Raw genomic sequence first — 9,617 nt, 5'->3', positions numbered from 1 at the left:
GACTAAAAAATGGTACCTTCTCATATACCTTTATGTGAACGAACTAACTGTATGAGAACAAATTTAAAGCACCGAGTGGATATGATTGTGGTAGAACCTCTATTTGCAGTATGAGACTAGAGCACAAATAAGCCCTTGATATCCCTGAAACATGTGCCAACGTGGGATTACTCCTAGTTCTACCTTTGGCAAGTGGAACACCTTCTACGATGTAGGGTTCTATGACACCTAATTTCATACCAAGATAGTATGGTCAATATTGGTTAATGCATGTTCTCATCATATGGGATGTACATTCTAGTATTCGAGAAGTTCTTTAACGTGTAGTAGTGCAATAGGACACTATCTATAGATGGCACGAGTAGGATTTGAAGTTGCTAGGATGAGTTCCCTAAGTCTTCCAAGACCATTATTTGAAGTCCTCTAATTGTTTGATTGACTCTTAAAATGTCCTAATGAATATTTTTTAACTTTTAGTTAAAGTATGTTGAATAGAAGGTTTCTTATCTAGAGTAGCTTTGAGAATCTCTTAGGTACGCTTGAAGAGGGTGTATGGACGGTCTCTTCATGTACTACTCAAGTGATTCTTAAAGTAACCTTAGGTACAGAGTCTAAGTGATTACCTGAGTATGTCGTACATATGAAGATTGATTTGAAGATGGTTCTTATACTTGTTTATGAAGTTTCTATCAAAAGAGCATGAAAAGTATGTTTCAAAGTAAATTTCCGTTTTAGCATGGTTTTCTTTCATGTCACCATACTTATTGCATTCAATGTTCTAATTCCATATGTTGTTGTATTTCTACAAGTGTAGGTGTCAAGTGAGGATTCTCTTAGAAGTTGAAGTTTAGGAATATCATTCTCTCAAGATTGCTATGTCCTTAAATGTTTTGAGGACATGACTCATGTTCAGTTTCCTTTTTCTGAAAGTCTTTGAAGTAGAATATAGTTTATTTTCAAATTACTGTAAAGGATGTAACCCTATGATACTATATGTGTCTAAGGTGAATATGACGAGACTTAGTTCTTCCCTCTGATTTTATCAAAGAGTTTGACTATTATGATGAAAAGTTTTAATTCCTCACTACTTTTCATATGCATGCAATGAAAGATGTCTAAGGGCTTGTACAAGACATTTGAGAGGTCAATTACGCCATATGGAGACTTTGGGGTGCTCCCAGGTCGTCACAAAGTTAACTTGGTCAAGGAAGATGAGATAGTTGAAAACCCTTCAATAAACCTTCTATAATAGCTGGCCAAACCCAACAAACAACTTATATCAGTTGGACACGTGGGTCTAGGAAAACTCTGAATTGCTTTTATCTTTTGGGGATAAAAACTAATCACATCATAGGAGACTATGTAGCCCAATAATTCCACAGACTTGAGCGAAAACTCACACATAAACACTTGGCATACAACTCTTTATCTTTCAATGTCTAAAGAACTATCCTAAGATGAATAGATGATCTTCTTCATTCCTTGAATAAATTAGTATGTCATCAATGATGACGATAACAAACATATCATAATAAGGCTTGAAGACTCTGTTCATAAGATCCATGAGCGCTACTCATGCATTGTTTAAACCAAAAGGCATGACCAAAAACTCATGATGCCCATATCTTGTTCCAAAAATTGTCTTTGGAATGTTACATTCCCTAACCTTTAACTAACGGTAGCCCGATCTGAGGTCTACTTTTGGGAAAACAGGTGGCACCATGATGTTTATCGAATAGATCATCTTTCCTTGGAAGAGGATACTTATTCGTGATGGTAACGTTATTCAATTGATGGTAGTCTATAAGAATTGTAAGGGAACCATCTTTATTTCTCATAAACAAGACTAGAGCACCCCATGGTGAGACACTTGGTCGAATAAAACCTTTATTTAACAGATCTTTGAATTTCTCTTTCAACTCTTTTAACTCCACTGGTGCCATTCTATATGGCGGAATACAGATAGAACGTGTATCTGAAATGATATCTATGCGACGTCTACTTCTCTCACAAGAGGGACTCTAGGTAGCATGTCAAGAAAGACTTTTGGAAACTTTTTTACTATAGAAATTGACTGATGGGAAGGTGCCTCAACACTTGAGTCATTAACTTGGACTAAGTGATAGACACATCAATTTGAAACTAATTTTCTCGCATTAATGTATGAAATGAATTGTTCTTTAAGCACTGATCAACTACTACTCCACTCTATAACTCGCTCATTAGGAATCTGAAACTTAAAAACTCGAGTTCTACCATCTATTAACGCATAACAGGAATGAAGCCAATCCATACCTAGAACGAGGCTTTCTCCTCGGTCTATAAAAGCATAAACATCAAAAGTAAAGACTTTGATCATACAGTGAAAACATATGGAGTGTTCTCTTGATTTTAGCGGCTAGTTCTTGCATAGAGGTGGTTTGCCCCTCGGCTAGTACCAGAAGTGGCTCCTCTAGGTGTCATGTATGGTTGAGCATATGATTAAGATTGGTCTCTATATGCCGGATTGTCCCTACCCTGTCGGTTATTGGGGCACTCCTTCATAAAGTGATCCTTTTGACCACACTTAAAGAAACATGTCTAGATATCATGACATTTACCTGGGTGGTCTTACCACACTTAGCACATGCAAGAGCCCAACTACCTCCTTGTGCCACACTTTCTTGAAACTATTGTGGCCTAGCTCTTAAGTTCTATGAATTTTGTCCATGATGCTCACCTTCATTTCTTAGTGCAGGATCACTAGAAGATGATGGTGGAACCCGCTTTTATTTATGAAATTATGGACGATTCAAACCACCCATCTGCTTCACAGAATCATTTCCAATATTAGCTTTGTTGCTTCTATACTCTGCTCTGTCCCTTAGCTTTTCCCTTTCGAACTGCTGCACATAAACCATCAACCTAGATATATCCATGTCTCATGTCAACATCGTAGCTCTGCCTTCTTTTCTTTATTCACCACCCAAGCCAGTGACAAACAAGCTCACTCTGCTCCTCATGTCCTTAACCATTTCAAGAGCATAGAGGGGTAGATGGATGAACTTCAATGCATACTCATGTACACTCAAAGAGAACTGTTTCTTAATAAGGAACTCTTGTACCTTAGCCTCTTTCAATTTTGTAGAAAAGAAACGCCCCAAGAAATCCTCTTCGAAAAAAGCCAAACTCGGATGTGGTGCATCCTCATCTGTTCCCTCCTTCCAGTGATTGAACCAAATCCTAGCCACATTCTTCAGTTGGTATGAATCTAGCTCAACTCTTTCAACATTAATGACATGTATCACATCAAAAACCTTCTTTAGCACCTCCAAGAAATTTTGTAGATCCTCAGTAGTGATCGAACCCGTAAAACTAGGATGATTCATTCTTATGAATTTACAAATCCTCAAGGTGTTAGCCTCTTCTTATCGAGTTCCTCTCAGTTGCGCAACCTTATTAGTCATGACTTGGCTCAACATCTGAATAGCCTCACGAAATTTGGCATTTGTGACTTCTTCTTTAGGTTGCACGTTCGGTGCATTCAGCACGTCTGGCTACTTCACATTCTTCCTAGTTTGACTGTCACATTCGGGGAGCACCCCGTAGACGTAACCGGTGACGTCGTCCTTAGAGAGGAGTAAGACTACCCTCATAGCATTCGTCATGAAACTTCATAAGTTAAAAAGCGCGGAAAATTATAACTTTTTGTATACATCTATATAGTGAGGTTTACATAGACCTCTCATACACATCAAATATATATATAGGGAGTTTACATAGACTCCTCACATAGGAAGAATTACATAGGCTTCTACTTTTAACATACAAATATATAAATAAATTTTAATAAGAAATGTCTCACGTTTAAACCATCTAGATCGAGTAGAATATTTTGGCATAGCCTACACTTCATGACAACAAAAGCCACATATAGGAATATACAATAATAGTCTTCAAATGAAAGAGAAAGAACTAAATTGTCTTTAAGACTAAAATAATATGGAATAGCTGGTAGTGGCATCTTCCTCGGAAAGTGAGGATCTACCATACTTGGAGAATGATATTCCAAGTTATCTTTAAATGGCCCTCCAGAATATCAATGATCGGAACCTACATAATTGTAGAAACAAAGAAATATGGGTAGTACACACTTGTATTAATTATGGAAACATGCATAAAAAACATTTGAAATTGTGCTAAAGGGGACATTTATTCAAAACCATGAAAAAATACTTTGAAAAGGCTTATGCACAACCAATAATTCATATAAATCAACAATCATACATTCCTTAAGACAAAATCATATACTACACAAGACTAACATCATCAAGTATAACCAAGTTACCAGGTGTCATAGCATATTTGGATACATAACCAAACAAACTCCAACATCATGATATAACAAAAAAGCATGTGTGAGAGTTCATAACCCACCATCAAGTGTACAAGTGGAACAACCAAGTAAATCCCCATAAGCTTACTCAACCAAGTAAACCAAACAAAGGACCACAAGCAATGTCTAGACTCACATAACATAGCATTAAGAGTAATCATCATCATACATAGCAATATATCCAATAGCATGTTCATATATGAAACTAACATCATATAGGATCATCAACATGTAAATTAAACATATGCGTAACATTTATTTTATAATTCATAAGAACAACCTTCTAAGATTTCCCTCAAGGCCAATTAGTGCAATGCATAGGCATAGTCCTAACCCCTACCTAGACTAAGTCAAACCCCTTAAGTCACCCTAGTTAGTGTTCATTTTGTTACTTCATTTTACTTTCGGGAACACTTCCCTTAACCGATATAGAACACATGAGCTAAAGGTGAGATCCGGTGTCATGAAACCCTACACGAAAGAAGGTGGAATACTTGCCAAGGTAGTACCAAAAAATCAACATATAATTGTAGGTGGATCCACTAGCTAGTATTCCTATGTGGGAAACATAGTTCAAGAACTAGCAAATATACTTGGGACACTCTTTATGAACATTGCATTATAGTCTCCAATCTCATGAGTAAAATAGTGAACCTACCTTCCCACATTGGTAAAGGACACTCCTCACAACTAGTTCACTCGGAGCTAAGCTAGAGTCCCTTTTTGAAATGTCTTTAAGTAATCTTTTAACTATCATAACTTAGTTTAGGCCATAGGAGATTAACCCCTTGTAAATTCATATTCATTATCTCATTAGGAATTTATGAGAATATCCTTATAATAAAACCCTCATATGTGACATCAACACATTATCATAATCATGTCATAATAAGGCACATAGGCAATTCATAACAAACCTTATATCATTACATCTTAAACATAATCTCATACCTTATCATAATTAAGATATTTCAATTGCATTATCATATCAATACCCACTTAATATAATCATAATACATTCTTCAATTGAACTTCATCACCAAGTACATGCAATCACAATTGATGTAAAGGTTCAAGATCACAAAGTCTTCTCAATTCTCCTTCAAAACTCATCATCATTGGTCTTACCCTAAACCAATCCAATATTATCCATCAATAGGTTTAATAACATCATTCAATAGTAATTAACACAATAACTACGTCAATTGCATCAATACCAATCAATTCAACATGTGTTCATAACCTCGTGTTAGGGAAGTTGGGTCAATTCATGAGCTATTCCACATACTAGATTAAATCATTAAGAACTACCCTAATAGAAAAATAATAAATCATAATATAATAAAATTTATAAAAATAAACCATAAATAATAAAATTTAGAAGATCATTTTTGTATTAGAAAGAAACTAATATGAAATTATCTTTTTGACACCAATTTTCGAAGAGCCCTTTGGGAAAACGAATACCAAAGGTGAAAGGTTACCATACCATGTTAATCCTTGAATATTGATGGATAAAAATGATTTTGTTGAATCTATAAAACCCTTAGAACTTTCCCTTCAATGGAGTCTTCTTTGGGAGAGAGAAAGTAGAGAGAATGTAGAGTGATTTGGATTTGGGAATTGTGGGGTGTTAAGTTGAGTTTAGGCTTAGGGTGGTTTATATAGTCACTTAACTAACTTAATTAACCACCCCTTAACCAATAATTAAACCCCTAACTAATTAAATATTTAAATGAACCCCTTAAAATTTGGACAGGTAAAGTGCAAGGCTGACCTACGAGACCGCGACCTACGGGCTTTAGGTCAGTCGACGACAGCCCTTGACATTAGTAATTTAGTTCAGAGAGTTGTCAATCTGTACATTTTAGAAAAATGGTCTAAGTGTCCATCGACGAAGGCATCGAATCCCCGTCGTTGAACCTATGCCCAGTCGATGACAGGTGTAGGTAGACACGGTGTTTGACAACTTTTTGGCCAACTAAGGAGGGTCGTCCTTAAGGACCCTTAGGGCGGTCCGTGGGGAGTCGTACCCAAATGTTTTGCACCTAAACCTTTATAATACTATTTTGACAACATTAAACCAATTTTAATCGAATTTCTACTCCTAAAACCTCATGAAATAGGCTAAGGCGCACTAGAACCTCTTTCACTAGTCTCTGGACGTCGTAGACGTTTTTTGACACCTTGACTCTAAAGCTTCCTACATGACTTATAAACATTTTTTGACCTTAAAAAAGTATTACCAACCTTAGACACTCATGTGAGTCTCTAAATTAGGTCTTGGACTTTTGGAGTGTTACATTATCCCCCTCTTAGGAAGCATTCATCCCTAAATGACACTAAAATCTTTTGTAGGGAAAGGATAGACTCAATAATAGAAGAACAACAACAACAACCTAATCAAAACATGAGTTACAAATCAAATTAACATAAGAACATAGCAATTACGCATAGCAACTCAAAACATCAATTACCACTTATGAGAGCACAACATCACAACACGAGGAAAATCCTTCTCAACATCAACATGAGCTTAACACAACACAGAGAGTCACTTATTCCAAAACTCATTTCAAGACACAACAACATGCTCAATATCATTTCATTAACGAAAAACACACCAAATACACAAATACGTTCAGCAAAGGAACATCTTTTCATGAAAACTCATTTTAGTAAAAACGTTTACCATAATTATGCACATCTTTGCAAAACAAGTCAAATTCAATATTACTCATGATATTGGTTAATAGGAACAACTAACCTTAATTAGCGAAGAGATGAGGATAACGAGATTCATGTCAGCCTTGGCCTCCCATGTTGCTCCCCCTACTAGGTGGTTCTTCCATAACACCTTTATGGAAGCCACCTCCTTTTTCCTCAACCTCTTCACTTGTCGATCAAGGATTTCTACCAGAACCTCTTCATAGGAGATATTCTCATCCACATCTAGACCTTCAATAGGAATAATGGATTCAGGTAATTAATGCACTTCTTGAGCATGGAGACATAGAATATCAGATGAATCAAAGCTATCTGACTCGGTAATCTCAACTCGTATGCAACCTTACCAACCATTTGCAAAATTTCATAGAGAACCACATAACGAGGACTTAAAATTCCTTTCTTGCTGAATCTCATCACCCCTTTCATTGGTGAAATTTTCAAATACACCTTATCACCTTCTTCAAACTCTAAGTCCCTCCTCCTATTGTCGGCATAAGACTTTTGCTTGCTATAGTCTGGCTTTTATCGATTCCTTATCATATATACTTTCTCCAAAGTTTTATAGATCAATGCAGGAGCAAACAGTGAATACTCGCCAACTTTAAACCACCCAATCGGGGATCTACATCTCCTTCCATACAAGGCCTCAAAAGGAGCCATGGATATAGGTTAATGGTAACTATTGTTATAAGTGAACTAAACAAAAGACAAGTGTTCATACCAACTTACCTTGAAACAATCACACAAGCTCTAAGATTATCCTTAAGGGTTTGAATAGTACGCTGCGCTTGGCCATCCGTTTGGGGATGAAAAGTAGTGCTTAACTTTACTTGTTACCTAACCCATTTTTGAAGAACCTCCAAAATCGAGATGTAAATTGAGCACCTCTATATAAATTAATGGATAAAGGGATCCCATGGAGACTCACAATCTCATTTATATAGATTGTTGCATACTCTTCCGCCGAATAAATAGACTTAACAGGGATAAAGTGAGCGGATTTCGTCAACCTATCCACCCCTTCCTATATAGAGTAATTTTGCTTTCATGTTTGAGGAAAACCCACTACGGAGTCCATATTAATGTTTTCCCACTTCCAAGGGGGAACTTGCATTTCTTAAGCCACCCGGCTTTTGGTGCTCGACTTTGACTTGTTGGTAATTAGGACACTTTGCAATAAATTCCACTATGTTCTTTTTCAAGCCATCTCACCAAAATACTTCTCTAAGGTCGTGATACATCTTAGTAGAACCCGGATGAATCAAATAATGGGAACCATGAGCTTTTTCTAGGATCTAGTTCCTCAAATCATCCACATTGGGCACACACAACCTTTCTTGATACCCCAAAACACCATCCGTCTAAGGAGAATGATTAATTAAACTTTCAAAGAACCAATTCAATTAACTTCTTCAATGAAGGATCAAGGTGTTGCTCAGACTTCACCTCAACCACCAAAGACTATTCAGAGTTATGATGGACCATAAAACCACCATTAGGAGAATTTTCCAATCGAACACCCAAACGAGCCAACCTATGAAAATCTTTCACTAACTCTTTCTTATCTTTTTCCACATGAGACACACTACCCATGTCCATAGACTTAGAGCATCCGTAACCACGTTGGCCTTATTGGGATAATAGAGAACACTCATGTCCTAATCTTTCAACAATTTCAACCACCTTCGTTGAGATTTAACTCCTTCTACGTAAACATATATTGAAGACTCTTATGGTTGGTATACATATCAACATGAACACCATATTAGTAATGCCTCCATATTTTTAAGGCAAACACCCGACTGTTAATTTAAGATCATAAGTTGGGTAGTTCTTCTCATGAGCCTTGAGTTACCTAGAGGAATACGCTATAACGTTCCTGTGTTTCTTAAGTATGCTACCCAATCCCACTCGAGATGCATCATAATATACGACAAAACCCTTAGTACCCTCTGGTAAAGTCAACATTGGGGCATTGGTAAGCCAATCATTCAAGATTTGGAAGCCTCTTTCACATGTGTCCAACCATACAATTTCACATTCTTTTGGGTCAAAGTAGTCAAAGGAGATGCAATGCACGCAAAACCATCCACAAACCTCCTATAGTACCTGATACGCTCAAACTTACTTCTCAAATAATAAGTAAAGCGGTCGTGTCAAGTAAATAACCCAACTAGTGAGGTTGGGATCGTTCCCACGAGGAAAATAGTCTAGACTTAACTTCAACTTGTTATTACTATTGTTTGATCAATGACTTCCTTGGAAAGTAAAAACAATAAAAGGGGGGTTTCTAGTTCTAAATGAGTGAAAATAACTAACGAAATTGAAAGACACACTTAACAGCTTTGAATGTTGGAGTTTAATCAATTAATCAAAGTAACTACGGTTTACGTGTTCCCCACAGGTTCATAACTTGATAATTCTAACTATAACAATTCTTTCCTAGTATCTTGCATGCAAAGTGACAAGTTATGTATTTCTAAATCCTTGGTCCGGCATCTAGAAAATCTCA

Source organism: Solanum pennellii, chromosome 8 (assembly GCF_001406875.1).
Source record: "Solanum pennellii chromosome 8, SPENNV200".
Classification (NCBI taxonomy): domain Eukaryota; kingdom Viridiplantae; phylum Streptophyta; class Magnoliopsida; order Solanales; family Solanaceae; genus Solanum; species Solanum pennellii.
The sequence above is the reverse complement of the archived record's forward strand: the minus strand, read 5'-3'. Positions refer to the sequence as shown.